This window comes from Sapajus apella, unplaced genomic scaffold (genome assembly GCF_009761245.1).
Source record: "Sapajus apella isolate SASKATOON/1434 unplaced genomic scaffold, GSC_monkey_1.0 scaffold293, whole genome shotgun sequence".
In the NCBI taxonomy this organism is placed as follows: Eukaryota; Metazoa; Chordata; class Mammalia; order Primates; family Cebidae; genus Sapajus; species Sapajus apella.
Genome location: NW_022437233.1, coordinates 13715 through 32153, shown reverse-complemented (window position 1 = coordinate 32153; position 18439 = coordinate 13715). Strand labels below are relative to the sequence as shown.

Sequence of the window (18439 nt, the reverse complement as noted above, 5' to 3'; positions counted from 1 at the left end):
CATCCACCTCCCAGGTTCAAGCAGTTCTCGTGCTTCAGCCTTCTAAGGCGCTGGGATCACAGGCGTGTGCCACCATGCTGAAAAGGTAGCAGCAAATGCTTTTGAAGACTATTTTCATAAGTAAATAATTATGAAACCTCAGCAAGTACATTTCCCTCCGCACATTTACTTTCTTAGGAAACACGGAGGGGTGGAGGCTTCTCTGCCTGCAATGGAATTCCAGATTCTAAAGCAAAGTTGCTTGTGGGACAAAGGAAAAAGATACATACATATCTTCTATAGAAAATATCCCAAAAACTCAGGAGCACTCAGGAAAGACATGGAATTTAGGATAAAGGCAGACTCTGGTAAGCACACAGTTCAAATCATTAGAGAGCTTTGACTGCTACAGAACAGGAGATAGGAGGGAACAATGTAGGAGGGCACACACTGGAGAGCCACTGTGAAGTGCACACTACTCCCAGACAGACATCCTCCTGAAAGAGAAGTTAGGACTAAGATAAGAGTAGGTAACAAAGTAAGGAAGAAGGGGAATTAAAGTGAGAGAAAGGCAAAAAGCAGACGGGGAACCTTCACAAAAAAGGGAGTAATGTTGAATTAAAATTTAGAATGTTGAGTAAAAGGTTTATTATTAGTGCAGTCAACACCATGGAACAGCACACAACACAACCAGCAACCTGCAGAGACACTAGTGCAAAGGATAGGGAAGCCTTTCACTGAGCTTCCTGGCTCCATCTGAGGGTAAGGACTGGAGAGTATGAGCCTCGGTAAGGCAAGAAGGGGAAAGGGGAGTGGAAGAAATGTAGTAACCAGAATAAGTATAGCAGCGTTTTCAAATTCCTGAGCACAATGTCCCGGAGCTGGAATCCCGCTCCCCTCAGTCTGTATCCCTCTACTCCAGTCCCAGTGGAGCCATGATCCAACTACCCAGACCTGCAGCAAGCTAGCCTGGAATAAAACTCTGAGAAGAGAAGAAGCTGTTACATGGTAGGGAGGAGACTTTCTATCTCCAACCACATTCTCACCCACATATTAAAATAATCACACCTACTATTCCTCCTCTTCTCTTACCCTGCCAGTCACTCTAGGAATCAAGGTATGTCCTAGGTAACATGAAATGGAACTAAGTCCCCAAGGGGGTGTGGGTGAGGCACAGTACAGCCTGTACTTAGAGACAAAGATAAAATTTCTATCTGATTTGCATGGTGAAGCTTAGAACCCAGCTATACAGCCCCAAGGAAACTTGGGGAAGCGGGTGTTGCCTTCAAAATGAATACTCTAAACCCGGAGTTTTATGATGAGGTCCTAGAAGGGCTAGGAGGAAATTTTTCCAGAGGGCACAGGCATAGATGCTGGACTGTCATATCCTTCACAGAAATAGAGGGAGCTCCTCATTTCAGTTGCGGATACAGAGGTTTGGGGCAGATATGGTAAGTTCAGCCGAGGACTCCCTTGGCTCTTCCTATATTAAAGCCAAAGATTGTGCTGAAAAGGAAAAATATAAAACACACCCCCATCCCTGTCCCACCCTATCCAGAATCCCCACAATAGGAACATCAAAAGAAAAGCTTTAAGTTTGATTTATTTTCTTTTTGCCTTTCTTAAAAAACAAAAAAAGGAAGTAAATAAATTGCCAACAATGTGGCTGGGATAGCCATGATCAGGCCATTCTTAAAAAAAAAAAAAAAAAAAAAAAAAGTGGGCAGTAGGTAGGGTTTACGAAATATAAACAAACAATGGCAAAAGGAAATTATCAAAATAACTAACTCTAGTCACAGGGCTAGAGAGTGGTCTATGGAACAATTATGGCTCATGCCACAAGAGGCAGCGCCGACCAATTTTAGCAAAAGCTAGACATAGCTTCTTGCTGAACACATCAACCCCAACAGACTAACCCCTACCCTAAACCCTGGCATTCTCTAATTATGAGAACTTGTAGGAAAGAAGAGCTCATCTGGAAATGTTCAGTATCCCAGCCTGCATACTGTCAGACCAGGTGGGAACCTGCACCTTTAAGGTGGGCTGAACAAGGATACTGCTTGGCACAGAGGTCCAGTCTTTCCCTAAGGGCCATCAGTGATGGCCAATTATTGGCCTCACTACATATTTCTAGAGATTTGGCGCCACCCTTACCATTTCTTCAGGATGTCTGCTACTTAGAGTCAATAGGCCTGCCTGCTCTGGTTCCCTGGTTTTGGAGGAGACGGACGATTAGAGATTCCTCACTCTGCCCTCATCCTCCAGGGAAAATGAATCTTTTTGTGCTTTCTGAAAATGTCTGGAACCAGGGACCCTAAGCAGGAAAATGGATGGAAGTGGGGGTTTTCCCACCCAAACTGATAATTTATAGACATTTTAGGGGAATATGGCAAGGGGAGAAAATCTGGGTTTCCCACCTGAAAGGCTGAGCAAAGTACCCCAGAGCCCTTCAGTGCCAGAAAAGCAGGGAGATGTGTGGCTCAGCTATAAGCCACAATATTAAGGATAGTGGGGAGGACTCAGGTCCCAGCTGCTGGAGTGATGGGATTCTCTGATTTCCATCTCTTCCTCATAGCCAGTCGAGTTCTATATTTCTTCCATGCCATGCGCAAATATCATGACAAGGCCTGGCTCTTGCACCATGTCATCATCCATATGCTGGTTCTCACAGGACATCACGACAAGAGCCTGCTTCCCAGGGATGCGCTTGGCCATGTAGTTCTCATAGTAGCGTCGGTTCATCTGTCTAGTCTCTAGTGTGGCCAGACCCTGGGGCCAGCTACAGTCGTGGGCATTTTCAATCAGCTCCTTGACAATAGAAGCAGGACAGCCACTCTCCACCAGGGAGCGCTTGATTACAGCCTGGAGCACAGCATCAGGAGTCGAGATCATCCCTCCCCAGCGGGTCACTCTTGCTGGCTGAAGGGAGTTCACCCACTCTGGGATCTTATTGTATTCAATTGTGTCCTCCAGGTTCTGAAGGTTGGGGTTGACACTGCAGATTGCACGCATGTATTTCTTTAGCAGCTGGATGTCTTGCTTCTGCTCTGCCAGCTGGTGTTTGTGTTCAGCCGATGTCTTCTCCAGCTCTGCGATGCGTGTCTGCTGCTGCTGTACCACTAAGCACAGGTGCTTAATGCAGTTATGGTTTGGCAGCTCATCTTTGGGCATCTCCAGGCCACAGCCCTGTTCACAGGTCACAGACCGCTTCGGGTTGTGCTAACAGTCACTGAGGTGAGACATGAGGTTGTCAAGATGGACAACAGCACTACAGCCAAACACAGCATTGTCACAGACAATCTGCAGCTTTGATAATATGTTCCGCATGATACGAAGTACTGGGCGCAGATGGGCGACCGTCACAACACTAGGGTCCACTGGACACGTCTGTTGCTGAGAAAACCACTGGGTGATGCAGGCGTTGCAGAAAGCATGCTCACAATGAGGTGCCTGTACAGTTCCTCCAAGACTCCGCTGCAAATAGGGCAGATAAGATCTTCGTCAACATCCCCCTGGAAACGGGTTACATAATACCCCATGTGTCATCACTGAAACCCAGGTCCTTCCAAGCGTTGGGGACAGGTTCCCTGTTCACAAGGCTCTAACCCCCTGATGCCTCCACTCAGAGTCCCTGAAGAGATTCTCCCAGTAACACATCTTGTTGGCTATTCTCCAACTGAGTCTTCCTTCCCAGTAACAAGCTCCATCGCCCAGGGGATGAATGTGATGTCACAATCAGGAGAACTCGCCCTGGAAGTAGCCTGGACTCTCCGCACCCTGGCCCAGTTGGAGCTTAGGCCGCAGCGGCCACAGGTATGCCCTGATGCCGGGTCCCAGCCTTTCCCGGGAAGCGACAATTTTTAAAAGAAGACATTTATGTGGCCAACAAACATTTGAAAAAAAGTTTATCATCACTGGTCGTTAGAGAAATGCAAATCAAAACCACATTGAGATACCATCTCATGCCAGTTAGAATGGCGATCATTAAGAAATCTGGAGACAACAGATGCTGGAGAAGATGTGGAGAAATAGGAACACTTTTACATTGTTGGTGGGAGTGTAAATTAGTCCAATCATTGTGGAAGACAATGTGGTGGTTTCTCAAGGATCTAGAAATAGAAATTTGACCCAGCAATCCCATTACTGGGTATATACCCAAAGGAGTATAAATCATTCTATTATAAAGACACATATACATGTATGTATGTTCATTTTGGCACTGCTTACAATAGCAAAGACCTGAAACCAACGCAAATGCACAACAATGATAGACTGGACAGAGCAAATGTAGCACATATACACCATGGAATACTATGCAGCCATACAAAAGATGAGTTCACGTCCTTTGTAGGGACATGGATGAATCTGGAAACCATTCGCAGCTAACTGACACAAGAACATAAAACCAAACACTGCCTGTTCTCACTCATAGGCGGGTGTTGAACAATGAGAACACATAAACACAGGGTGAGCAACATCACACTCCAGGGTCTATTAGTGGGTTGGGGGCTAGCAGACGGGCAGCGGGGTGTGGGGAGGGATAACATTGGGAGAATTGCCTCATGTAGATGACGGGGGGTTGGAGGCAGCAAACCACCGTGGCATTTCTGTACCTATGCAACAATCCTGCAAGATTTGCACATGTACCCCAGCACTTAAAGTACAATAAAAGAAATTAAGTGTATATTATATTAATTACAATTTTATTATAGCTATATATCATTGTAATTTGTAGTTGCACTTTTAAAAACTCATCATTCCAGGGTTCAATTTACAAGCGTTACACTAATTACCAAATTATTCTTGCTATATTCTGGACTGTCACACAGTTGTACTAGTATGAGAAAGTTCTCCCTTATGTTTCAGTTGAATACAGAAGTCACTTTAACTTGGAGAGTTTATGCAGAGAGAATAGGTCTCTTCACAAAGCCAAATCAAATTATACATTTTTCCTATAGGTCAACTACAGTTTAAGAGCCTGCTACTGAAGATAACAGTTTAACTTAGACTTTCAAAACCATGCTATTGCTTATGCAGTATGTCACTTCGTTTCAGTTCACACAGATATAAATGTGTGAGAAGAATGAGATATCTGAGATTGTAATAAATTTTCAAATTTTTTCTCCAAACTATGGCTACTCCCACTTCCTTCTACTGTAGAAGGGAGCTTTCCCAGATATATTCTTCTTCAGCACTTTAGAACTACAGAACATTTGAGCTCTAAGTGTCTTTAGAGATCATCTAGCTCAATCCTTTGCTTTATAGATAGAGAAATAAGGTCAAATAATATTTGCAATGGCATTGCTAGTTGGTGATAAGGTTTGATCTGGAACACAGTTCTTCAATTATAGCAGTTGCCTATCTTTGCCCATTAATCCCTGGTGAGATTGCTTAGGATCTCTGTATTTTAAGAATCTGTATTGGTTTTATATAAAGGACGAATGTTATAAGAGTTTATTAACATGTCAGTTTTGAAATGTGGGTCTTGTTCACTGAGGGTAGATTGGATAAAATCATGACAGTGAAAATCTATCCAAATATTAGAAATCATCAAAAGGTGGGCTTCTTATAGAAATAATCCCATAACAATGTTTTTAAAAAAACCCAATTATCTGAAGAAAGGTCCCTTTTTAATTAAATAAGAGAAAATGAAACAGACTCTATTTGTGAATGATTCCTCTGTGTTTTCTGGAAGATGAAAAATAATAGATCATGACAAAAATGCCTGAGTATCTATCATGTAGTTGTTAACTCTTTTGTTTCCCCTACTTTATGACTTTCAAAACTAAATTAGCAGTTACATTATTTTTACCCATCTTTATGTGTTTAAACCTAATTTATTGTCTCACATAATTTACCCAAATTTATAATCTAATTAGCTGGTACACACGTGAATTCATAGAACAGTAAAGCCCAACCATCTAGCTTATGCTATCACTGTAGATGGTTAAACCTAGGAAAACAAACATAATAGCAGATGTGGATAGATTAACAGCTGTAGCTGGTAGTAACTGCTTATACAATTTTAAAGTGTTCAACTTTAATTCCAACAAAATCACATTATGAAACTGGTGTAGTTTGAAGAATGACTGACAAAAGGAAAATATATATACTCAAGTAAAGTTTGAGTCATGTACAATTCTTAGACCCTGGGTGTGTGCACTCTTTGGATTAACCATTGCTATCAGGAAATTTTCATTTGACATATAGACATATAAATAACTACCTGCTCATGTGACCACTCTTAAAATATTCTGTAACATTTTTGAGATGGAGAGTCAAATGTCAATATTTTGCTTTAGCTCTCTTGTTAGACTTGGCAATAGTACTTTAACTTTCATTTGAAATTATAGAAGTAATATATAAGCATAGAAAACTAAACAGTGCACAGAAGAGATTTTTATTTCTATCAAGAATTGTTATTAAAAGTATCAAATAACTTTTCTGTATTTATTGAGTTGTTAATACATGGATTTCTTTTTTTAGTCTTAATGCAATGAATTAGACTAATAAGCTTTCTTTTAAATTAACCTTGAGTTTCTGGAGTAAATCTGACTTAGGCAAGCTGTCTGGTTCTTGTAATACACTACTGGAAGTTGAGTGGTCAGGATGGCCAAATAGAAGTAGCTGGGGTGCATGGCTCTCTACAGAGAGGAATGTAAGGGATGAGTAAATACAGCACCTTCAACAGAAACATCCAGGGGTACTCACACTGGGACTAGTCAAGGAAACAATTTGATCCACCCAGAAAGGATAAAAGCAAGGCAGGATGATGACCTGGAAGTGACCTGGAGTCAACGGAACCCCCACAATCCAGGGAAGTGGTGAATAAATGTACAACCTTGGGAAACCATGCTTCCCCGATGGATCTTTCCAAGCCTCAGGTCCAGAGATAACCTTGTTAACCCACTCCACCAGGGCCTGCAGTCTGACACACACAGCTACCTGGAGTCGCAGACAAGTAGCTGCTCAGGCACACATGGAATCCTGGGAGCTTTAGATTCTCCAGCTTTCTGGGCATCCCAGCGAAAGTAACTGCAATTCTGGCAAAGGAGTGAAAGAAATTAGCTAGCTTGGCTTAGATAGACAGCAAGGCAAGGGTCCCTGGAGACCCCCTGACCCACCAGTCATTGCCTCATCCCCACATAACACAAAAGCAGCCTGAGAAAAAAAATCAAGCTTCAGCCACTGATAAGGGAACTTGTGGCTGTAGACATGCCCACAGCTGCACAGATAGGAGAACTTCCAGCCCATTCAGATAAAAACTTGCAGAAACCCCCAGCTCACTCACAAAAGGGAACAAGACCTGACATAGAAATGCTTTTGTCCATTGTATAATCAGTGGGCTCCCAGGAAAAAGTTTCTTCTCTTTTTGTTGGCATGAACACAGTGGGTTCCAGTGGGTTCCAGTGGGCACTTTCCTTTCCTTTTGGATTGTGAGCTCAGCTTCTATGAATCTTCATCGCTTCAGCTCCTGACTGGTCCTGGGGGAAGCTTTCACTTCAGCTTCTGTTAGGTCCCAGGCCAAACTGAGCAGCCTCTATGAATCATCCCTTCAGCTCCTGATTGGTCCCAGGCCAAGTTTTCTAATTTATCCCAGGCCAAGACCCCAGGCCAAGCCAAGTCATGTATTCTTCAAGGCAGCCTGCAACCTAAGCACATTGCTTCCTTTTACCTGTCCATAAAACCCTGGACCCCAGCCTCATAGGGGGTAACTCATTTGGGCTCCCCTCTCTGCTGACAGAGAACTTTCTGCTTTTGCTCACTAAACTTTTGTTCCAACCTCACCCTTGTGTCTGTGTTCCTTCATTATCTTGGATGTGAGACAAAGAACTCTGAGTATTATCTCAGACAATGAGGGACTGCTACAACTTGGTGCGTTGATGAGACTACCACAGTGGGACATTAAACTCATGTACATACCACTAGGAAAAAGGCTGAATCCAGGGGTCAAGCAGTGATGGTCTGGGTGCTCCACTTTTATGGCACCTGACAGAATAACAGCCATAGGCTTGGAATTCCAGCCAGCACCACCAGAAGTGCTGCAGCTCTCTGGCAGTGACCTCCTAGGAGGAGGGGGTGAAGAGCCATCTTTGCTGTTTGAGCAACTTAGCCATTCCAGCCTGCAGGTTTTGGAGAGCCCAAGCTGATTGAAGCAGAGGTGGTACCCCGGCACAGCACAGCTGCTCTATTAAAGCATGTCCAGTCTGCTTCTTTAAGCAGCTCTCCAATCCTATTCCTCCTCACTGGGTGAGAACTCCCAACTAGGGATTCCAGTAACCTCCACCAATGTTCTCCAGGAGACAGACATTTGAAAACTCCCTGAAACATAGCTCCCAGAGGTAGGGGCAGGCCAGCATCTTTGCTGTTTGGGCGACTTAGACTTTCCAGCCTGTGGGCTTTGGAGAACTCAAACCAACTGGGGTGGAAGCAGTACCACAGCACAGCACTGCTACTCTGTGAAAGCATGCGTGGACACATTGTATTTTTAAGCAGGTCTCTCACCCCGTTCCCCCTTACTGAGTGGCATCTCCCAACAGGGGCTTCTAACCACAACCAACCGTGTTCTATGGTCTACAGAAATTCAAAAACTCCCTGGGATAGAACTCCCAGAGAGAGGGACAAGCCATCATGTTTGCTGTCTGGGTGACTTAGCAGTTGCAGCCTTCAGGTCCCAAGTGAACCAGGGGTAAAGCAGTATCCCAGCACAGCACCGCACGGCAGCCCCATGAAAACATGGCCAGACTGCTTTTGCAAGTTAGTACCCAGCCCTATTCCTCATCACCAGCTAGTGCCTCCCATCCAGGGTTTCTGGCTATCATACTGGTGTTCTCTGGTTGAAAGAGGTTTGTGGACTCTTTGGGACGGAGCTCCCAGGAAGAGGGGCAGGCCACCATTTTTGTTGTTTGGACAACTTAGCTGTTCCTGCCTTTGGGCTTTGGAGAATCTGAGACAATCAGGAGCTGAAGTGGACTATCAGCACAGCACAACTGCTCAAGGAAAACATGGCCAGACTGCTTTTTTAAGCAGGACTCTGATCCCATTTCTTCTAACAGGACGAGAACTCCTATCCTGGGTCTCCAGCCACCTCCTACAGGGGCATTCAGGCCAGAAACTAGTCCATATCACCTTGAGACAGAGCTTCCGGAGGAGGGGGCATGCTGTCATTTTTGCTGTTTTCCTGTATTCAGTGATGATACCTATATGTATTGGAAAATATGAGGCAATTAGTGACTAGAGTGGACTCCCAACATATTGCAGCAGTGATACAGAAAATTGGTCAGAGTGTTAAAAGAAAAAAATGGGGAGGTTGAGGCAGGCAGATCATGAGGTCAGGAGTTGGAGACCAGCCTGACAAATATGGTGAAACCCCGCCTCTATTAAAAATACCAAAAACCTATCCAGGCATGGTGGTACATGCCTATAGTCCCAGCTACTTGGGAGGCTGAGGCAGGAGAATTGCTTGAACCTAGGAGGTGAAAGTTGCTGGGTACTGAGATTGCGTAACTGCACTCCCACCTGGGCAATAGAGGGAGATTCCGTTAAAAAAAAAATGCTTTATAGACCTCAAAGACTGAAGTTAGATAAGCCCACAAAAAAATGAGACAGAATCAGTTCAAACTGCTAAAATCTCAGAAAGCCAGAATTCCCTTTTTCCTTGAAATGACCACATAACCTCTCCAGCAAGGGTTTGGAATGGGGCTGAGTGGAGATGGTTGACATAACAAAAATAGAATTCAAAATAAGGACAGGAATGAAGTTATTGAGCAAAAGTAGTACATTGAAACCCACTGCAGGGAAGTAAAAAAATTATGAAAATGCCTTGCAAGAACTAACAGAAAAAATAGCCAATATAAAGAAGAATATGGCCAACCTGATAGAGCTGAAAAACACAATAATAGAATTTCATGATAAATTCACACGTATTATTAGCAGAGTAGACCAAGCAGAGGAAAGAATTTCAGATCCTGAAGACTGCCTTTCTGAAATAAGACAGGCAGGCAAAAATAGAAAAAAAGAATGAAACAGAATAAAGAAAATCTTGGTGTTTTTTTGGACCAAGTCTGGCACTGTCACCCAGGCTGTAGTGCAGTGGCACGATCTTGGCTCACTGAAATCTCCACCTCTTGGGTTTAAGCAATTCTCCTGCCTCAGCCTCCTGAGTAGCTGGGACAACAGGCATGCACCATGATGCCCAACTAATTTTTTTTGTAATTTTAGTAGAGATGGGGTTTCACCATGTTGGCCAGGATGGTCTCAATCTCCTGACCTCATGATCTGCCTGCCTTGGCCTCCCAAACTGCTGGGATTACAGGCATGAGCCACTGTGCCAGGTCAACAAAATCTTTAAGAAATATCAAACTATAGGCTGGACATGGTGACTTATGCCTGTACTCCCAGCACTTTGGGAGGCTGAGGCAGGCAGATCACTTAAGGTCAGGAGTTCAAGACCAGCCTGGCCAACATGATGAAACCCTATCTTCACTAAAAATACAAAAATTAGCCAGGCATGGCGACACATGCCTGTAGTCCCAGCTACTTGGGAGACTGAGTCAAGAGAATGGCTTGAACCTGGGAGGCAGAGGTTACAGTGATCCAAGATCATGCCTTTGCACTCCAGCCTGAGTGACAGAGTGAGACTGCATCTCAAAAACAAACAGACAAACAAAAAGTTAAAGAAATATGGAATTATTCAAGAGACAAAATCTATGACTGAGTGGTGTACCTAAAATAGATGGGAAAAATGGAACCAATTTGTGAAACATATTTCAGGATATTATTCCATGAGCACTTTCTCGACCTAACTAGAAAGGCCAACATTCAAATTCAGGAAAAGCAGGTAATCCCAGTATGATACCCCATGAGAACATATAATTATTAGATGTCCCAAGGTTTAAATGAAGAAAAAAATGTAAAAGGCAGACAGAGAGAAAGATCAGGTCACCTACAAAGAGAAGATTATCAGACTAACAGTAGACCTCTCAGCTGAAACCTTACAACCAGAAGAGATTAAGGGCCAATATTCAATATTCCTATAGAAAAGAAATTTTAACGAAGAATGTTATACCTGGTCAAACTAGCTTCATAAGCAAAGGAGAAATACGATCATTTCATACAAGCAGATGCTGAGGGAATTTGTAGCCACCAGAAGCACTAAATATGGAAGCAATGAAGGAAGAAAGCACTAAATATGGAAAGGAAAGCACTTAATATGGAAAGGAAAGACAATTACCAGCAATTACAAAAACACACTGAAGTACACAAACCAATGCCACTATAAAACCACATAAACAACTCTGCAAAATAGAAGCTAGCATCACGAGGACAGGGTCAAATGCACACATGTCAATACTAACCTTAAATGTAAATGAGCTAAACACCACAGTTAAAATGCACAGAGTAGCAAGCTGGATAAAACCCCAAAATCCATTGTTATACTGCCTTCAAGAGACTCATCTCACATGCAATTACATGCATAGGCTTACAATAAAGGGATGGAGAAAAATTTACAAACCAAATGCAAAACAGAAAAAAAGCAGGGGTTGCAATCCTGTTTTTTAACTAAATAGACTTTAATCCAACAAAGATCATCAAGGAAAAAAAAGGGCATTACATAATGGTAAAGGGTTAAATTAAACAAGAAGAGCTAACTATCCTAAATATATATGCACCCAACACGGAAGCACCCAGATTTATAAAGCAAGCTCTTAGAGACCTTCAAGGAGATGTAGGCTTCCACAAAATAATAGTGGAAGACTTTAATACCCTACTGACAATATTAGACAGATAATCAAGACAGAAAATTAACAAAGATATTCAGATCCTGAACTCAGCACTAGATCAAACAAAACAACAAAACAAAACAAAAAGCCTAACAGATATATGCAGAACTCTCCACTCAAAAACAACAGAATATGCATTCTTCTTCTTGTCACATGGTACTTACTCTAAAATCTATCACATAATTGCAAGTGAAACACTCCTCAACAAATGCAGGTGGACAAAATTATAACAAACAGTCTCTTGGACCACAGTGCAATCAAATTAAAAATCAAGACTAAGAAATTCACTCAAAACCATGCAATTTCATAGAAATTGAATAACCTGTTCTTGAATGACTATTGGGTAAGTAATGAAATTAAGGCAGAAATCAGGAAGTTCTTTGAAACTAATGAGAGAAAAGGTACAATGTACCAGAATCTCTCAGACATAGAAAAGGCAGTATTAAGAGGAAAATTCAAAGCACTATACCACATCCAAAAGTTAGAAAGATCTCAAGTTAACAACATAACATCACAAATAAAAAAATCCAGAGAAACAAAAGCAAACGAATCCAAGGCTACCAGAAGACAATAAAGAACAAAAATCAGAGCTGAGGTGAAGGAGAAACAGATATGAAAAACCTTTAAAAAAATCAATGAACCCAGCAGCTGTTTTTTTTTTAAATAATTAATAAAACATTTAGACCACTAGCTAGACTAAAAAAGATGAAAAGAGAGAAATTCAAATAAGCACAATCAGAAACAACAAGGAGGATATTTCCACATATGCCACAGAAACAGCAACAATCATCAGAGAATATTATGAACACCCCTATGCACATTAACTAGAAATCTAAAAGAAATGAATGAATTCCTGGACACATATACCCTCCCAAGCCTGATTCAGCAAAAAATTGAATCCCTGAACAGACCGATAATGAGTTCTGAAATCAAAGCAGTAACAAATGGCCACCAAACAACAACAAAAAAGCCCTGGAACGGACAAATTTAGTGCTGAATTCTACCAAATGTACAAAGAAGAGGTGGTACCATTTTGACTGAAAATATTTCAACAAATTGAGGAGGGACTCCTTCGTAACTCATTGCATGAGACTAGCATCATCCTGATACCAAAACCTGGCAGTGACACGACAGAGAAAGAAAATTTCAGGCCAATATCCTTGGTGAACATTGATGCAAAAAATCCTCAACAAAATGCTGGCAAACTGAATCCAGGATAACATTAAAAAGTTTATCCACCATGATCAAGTAGTTTTCATCCCTGGGATGCAAGGTTGGTTCAAGCTATGCAAATAAATTAATGTCATTCATCACATAAATAGAACTACAGAAAAAACCACATGCTTATCTCAACAGATACAGAAAAGGCTTTCGATAAAATTCAACATCTATTTAATGTTAAAAACTCCCAATAAAGGAACATACCTAAAAATAATAAGAGCTATCTATGACAAGCCCACAGGCAACATCAAAGTGAATGGGCAAAAGGGGAAGCATTCTTCTTGAAAACCGGCACAACGAAAGGATGCCCTCTTTCAACACTCATATTCAACATAGAATTGGAAGTTCTGGCCAGGGCAATCAGGCATGAGAAAGAAATAAAGGTCATTCACACAGGAAGAGAGGAAATGAAACTATCTTTGTTTGCAGATGCCCTGATCCTATATGTAGAAAACCCCACAGTCTCAGCCCAAAGGCTTCTTTTTTTTTTTTTTTTTTTTTTTCCAAAGGCTTCTTATGCTGATAAACAACTTCAGCAAAGTTTCAGGATATAAAATCAATGTTCAAAAATTATCAGCATTTCTACACACGAACAACAGTCAAGCTGAGCACCAAATCAGGAGCAAGTCCCATTAAGAATTGCCACAAAAAGAATAAAATACCTAGGAATACAGCTCACTAGGGAAGTGAAAGATCTTTACAGTGAGAATTACAAAACACTGCTCAAAGAATGCAGAGATGACTCAAAGAAATGGAAAAAGGATTCCATGCCCGTAAATAGAAAGATTATTGTTAAAATAGCCATCCTGCCCAAAGCAATTTATAGTTTTATTGCTACTTCTCTTAAACTACCAATGCCATTCTTCACAGAACTAGATAAAATTATTATAAAATTCCCATGAAACTAAAAATGCTTGAATAGCCAAGGTAGTCCTAAGGAAAGAGAATAAAGCAGAAAGCATCACTCTATTTGACTTTAAACGCTACTACAGGGCTACATAACCAAAACAGCATGGTACTGAGGGAGAAGAAAAGGAACAATTGGTTGGGGAGAACACAAACTGCAGAAGCTGCCTGCCTGAAAAATCACAGCAATAGGCAAAAATAAAACAACCTGCGAAAAAACGCAGGCTGCAACTGCGCACAGATATGCAGACAAGTTCCAGCATAGAAGCCCTTTGTTCTTAGTGTAATTAGCAAGCTTCTAGGCAAAAGTTTCCTCCCCTTTTCCAGCATATACATGATGAGTGAAATGGAAAGTGGCACAAGGAGGAGAGGGGTTACCTAAAACCCACAGTTATACAAACAAAAGGCGCTTTGTGCTTGCCTAGAACATACCCACAGCTGCACAACGTAAGGGAGGTTTCACAAACAGCTTCACTGATTAAAAAAAAAAAAAAAATGTTACTCAAGCAATTATAGTGAGGAGAGCAGTTTCTTTCTTCTTCTTCTTTCTTTCTTTCTTTTTTTTTTTGGCATTCAGCTGTAACCCAGCAGTCCACTTGGATGCCCCTCTCCATTGTGGAGAGCTTTCTTCTTTCACTTTTGTTTGTGTTCCCTAATCTTTTTGGACATAGGACAAAGAACCGTGGGTACTAGTTCAGACAATGAGAACTGCTAGCATTGGTGAGACTGCAAGAGTACTGGTACAAAAGCAGACACATAGACGAATGGAACAGAATAGATAACTCAGAAATAAGACTGCACACCTACATCTACCTGATTTTCAACAAACGTGACAAAAACAAATAATGGGGAAAAGATTTTCTATTCAATAAATGGTACTGGGATATTTGGGTAGCCATATGCAGAAAATTGGTAGCTGGATCCCTTCTTTACACCATATACAAAAATTAATTAAAAATGGACTAAAGACTTGAATGTAAAACCCAAATCCATGAAAAATCCTGAAAAACAACGTAGGCAATACCATTCAGTGTATAAGCACAGGAAAATATTTCATGAGAAAGACATCAAAAACAATTGTAACAAAAGCAAAAATTGACAAATGGATTCTAATTAAATTACAGAGCTTCTGCACACCAAAAGAAACTATCAGCAGAGTAAACAAGCAACCTACAGAATGGGAGAAAACTTTTGCAAGCTATGCATTCAACAAAAGACTAATGCGCAGTATCTATAACGAACTTAAACAAATTTACATAAAAACCAACAACCCTGTTACAAAGTGGACAAAGGTCATGAACAGACATTTTTCAAAAGAAGACGTACATATGGCCAACAAGCATATGAACAAAAAGTCAACATCACTGATTATTAGAGAAAGGCAAATGTAAACCACAGTGAGATATTATCTTACTCCAGTCTGAATGGCTGTTATTAAAAAGTAAAAAAAAAAAACAGATGCTTGTGAAATTATGGAGAAAAGGAATGCTTATACTCTCCTGGTGGTTGTGTATATTAGTTCAGCCATTGTGGAAGACACTGTGGGGATTCCTCAAACATCTAAATTCAGAAATATCACTAGACCTAGCAATCTCATTACTAGGCCTATAACCAAAGGAATATAAATCATTTTATTGTAATAACACATGCAATAGTATGTTCATTGCAGCAGTATTCGCTATAACAAAGACATGGCATCAACCTAAATGTCTATCAGTGGTGGACTAGATAAAGAAAATGTGGTACATATACCTCCATGGAATACTACGCAGGTGTAAAAAATGAGATCATGTGCTTTGGTGCAACATGATGGACCTGGAGGCCATTATTCTTAGCAAACTAATGGAGGAACAGAAAACCACATACCACATGTTCTCTCTTATAAGTGGGAGCTAAGTGATGAGAACACCTTGGAAAGTAGAAGATAACTACAGACACTGGGGCCTTTTGGATGGTGGAGGGTGGCAGAAGGGAGAAGATCAGGAAAAATTACTAACGAGCACTAGGCTTAATACTTGTGTGATGAAATAATCTGTACAACAAAACACCATGACACAACTTTAATCATGTGATGAACCTGCACTTGTAACCCTGAACTTTAAAAAAATACATTACTGTGTTATACTGGACTGAGCATAGAAAATTAACACCAAGACAAAAGTATGTCAAATTGCAGGGTCTTTATTATCCCGGCGACCACAGAGGACTCACATCTCTCCAACCTGTGGCATCGAACTCAGGGAGAGCAGGGTTTTTAAGCTGAAAAACCACATCCTGGTTTTAGGACCCAGAGGGTGAGGAGCGGGGATGGGGATAAAGGGCTTCAGACATTCCAAGGGCTAGTGGATTCTGTAAATCACCTCCTGGGCTGAGACGAGGGTGAGGGGGGCTCCCGACATTCCAAGGGCCAGGGGACTTTACTTTTGTCACTCCGATTGTTACTTAAGTGGTTTACAGAATTCAAGATAAACGTTAGCTTACACATTATCTGGATAGGGTGAAAATTACAGACCTTAGTTACTTATTACAAGTCGCAGGGGCCAAGATGGCATTAGCTTGGGCTGCTTATTCTGGTACTGATAAGAAAAGGTAAGCAGCTTTACATAGTGGGCATTTTTCAGAGCAAGCTAGCAGCTTTATTTACAGAAGCCAAGGCCGGCAGTTATTGTGAGGTGAATGGGGCAGCCGTTACAACTTATTTTAAAAACAGCTTTGTCTTTTATAAAATGATGTTGTTCAGGCTCTAACTCTGGGCCAGCTATAGCACAATATCACAACTGGAATACATTTTGTGCTATATATTCTACAACTTTGCATTTATGTTCATAATTGACCATGCGGGTAGTTTACTACTTGTTTTGTTTTTGGTGGCAAAGTTATGCTAATTCAAAAAAGCTTGCATAGCATTAGAATGATCTATTACTGTGTGAGAAAATATGGTTCATAAAAACTTTTGTGCCAGCCTCTGTAGTAGGAGATACTTATAATAATTTTTCCATTATTTTTGGTCATTGGTGTATTAATATTTCCTGATTTTTCTTGAGCCAATTTTGTTTGCTTATATATTTTATGGAAACATGTTATTATATCATATTTTGAATTTTTTATAACAAGATTAGTAAAAGTACAAGTAGTAAAATCTAAGATTCTCCTGCCATGTACCTATCCCCATTACCCTCACTACACATAAGTAAACACTATTAGGAGTTTCTACTTTTAGTTCTTGTGGTTGTCTTCATACCATAATACACTTTGCCTCTAGCATTGCTCTATCACCTCTATACAAGATCTGTTGACTTCTAATTCTGCCACAAAAGAGAAGAAATACAGCACACTTACACTGTCTTGTCTTTCTTAATTCCTCTCCTCTAATTTTGTTAGTCATGTTACTATTTTTAGCTCCTCAAGCAGTTCCTTTTCTTTCTAAATATATTGGTTTCAGACAGTCAGCTATTACTTCCTACTATGAGCTTTCCTAAAGTTTTCATGTTAGGCACGAACACAAAGTCAACAATTTTTAAGCACATAATAAAACAAGATTTACCACTAATGTTAAAATAAAAATAAAATTATGGTTTAAAATATTTGTAATAATAACCATTACACTGATAGATCCAGACTAACAAGAGGGTATATTTAACTTGCAGCATTTCACCAAAGTATTTATATATGTCTTAGTAATTAATAGGCTGAGTGACATATCAAGTTACACATCCAGTTTGCGTAATAAAGTGTAAATTTTGTTTGTGTGTATGAAGTTAGATTTGCCTGAATTAAAAAAACTTAGTAGTATATTTAGCTAAAGTGCTTGTAACATTACATAACATTTGATGCTTAAATCTAAATATTCATAATTGAGATTAAAATGTTACTATTTTTAAAGAATTTTAGGAAAGTACAATTTTCTTAAAGTAATGAAGGAAGTTTTCTGTCTTATGATCTTCAGATTTTTCCAGATATGTCTGCACGTCTATGTCAGCAATGACAATTTCTTTATTTTTAAAAGGAGCCAAAATTCAATGATATACAATTTTAAATTACCAACTTAAAAACATAAAGTTTTCAAAGAGCGTATAGACATTTTGTATTCATTTTTCCATCTGACCGTCCAAATATCCTATAAAGTAGATACAACAATTGAGGTTATTCCCATTTTATAGATGAAAAATTAGTTTTAGAATGATACAGTGATTTGTCCAAGATCACAGTAAGAAGCTATTTTATCAATAGTTTTTGATCCCTAGTCCAGTGACTTTTTCATGTTGACATAGTATAGGAAACAATATTCATAATGCACTTAATATTATGCCTGATACATAGCAGGTACTCAATAAATAATATCATGTAACGTTATTACTCAAAATTATAGCATTTGATAATGTTAAATAAAGAAATGTATCAAGACGGAAAGCCCAATGATATCATGCATATTTCAAATGATTACAAAGATATAATATATACTTCAAATGATTAGGTTTTTAAACAACATACATGCAATATTTCATTATACCATTATTCTGATATTTTGAGAGCTCCCAAACTGTGTTGAA

At 40.2% G+C, this 18439-nt stretch overlaps 1 long non-coding RNA gene and 1 pseudogene across 2 annotated transcripts; one reads left to right on the top strand and one right to left on the bottom strand.

Annotated features, from left to right (window-relative positions):
- Nucleotides 1-1405: 1405 nt before the first annotated feature.
- LOC116545581 lies at nt 1406-3824 on the bottom strand (annotated as a pseudogene). Its single transcript, XR_004266360.1, has one exon. The product of XR_004266360.1 is annotated as an E3 ubiquitin-protein ligase NRDP1 pseudogene (transcript).
- A 5859-nt stretch (nt 3825-9683) lies between these two features.
- On the top strand, nt 9684-16366 carry LOC116545582. The gene is made up of 3 exons (XR_004266361.1): nt 9684-9694; nt 9777-9780; nt 16233-16366. It is a non-coding gene; the product is annotated as an uncharacterized LOC116545582 (long non-coding RNA).
- The last annotated feature ends 2073 nt before the right edge of the window (nt 16367-18439 follow it).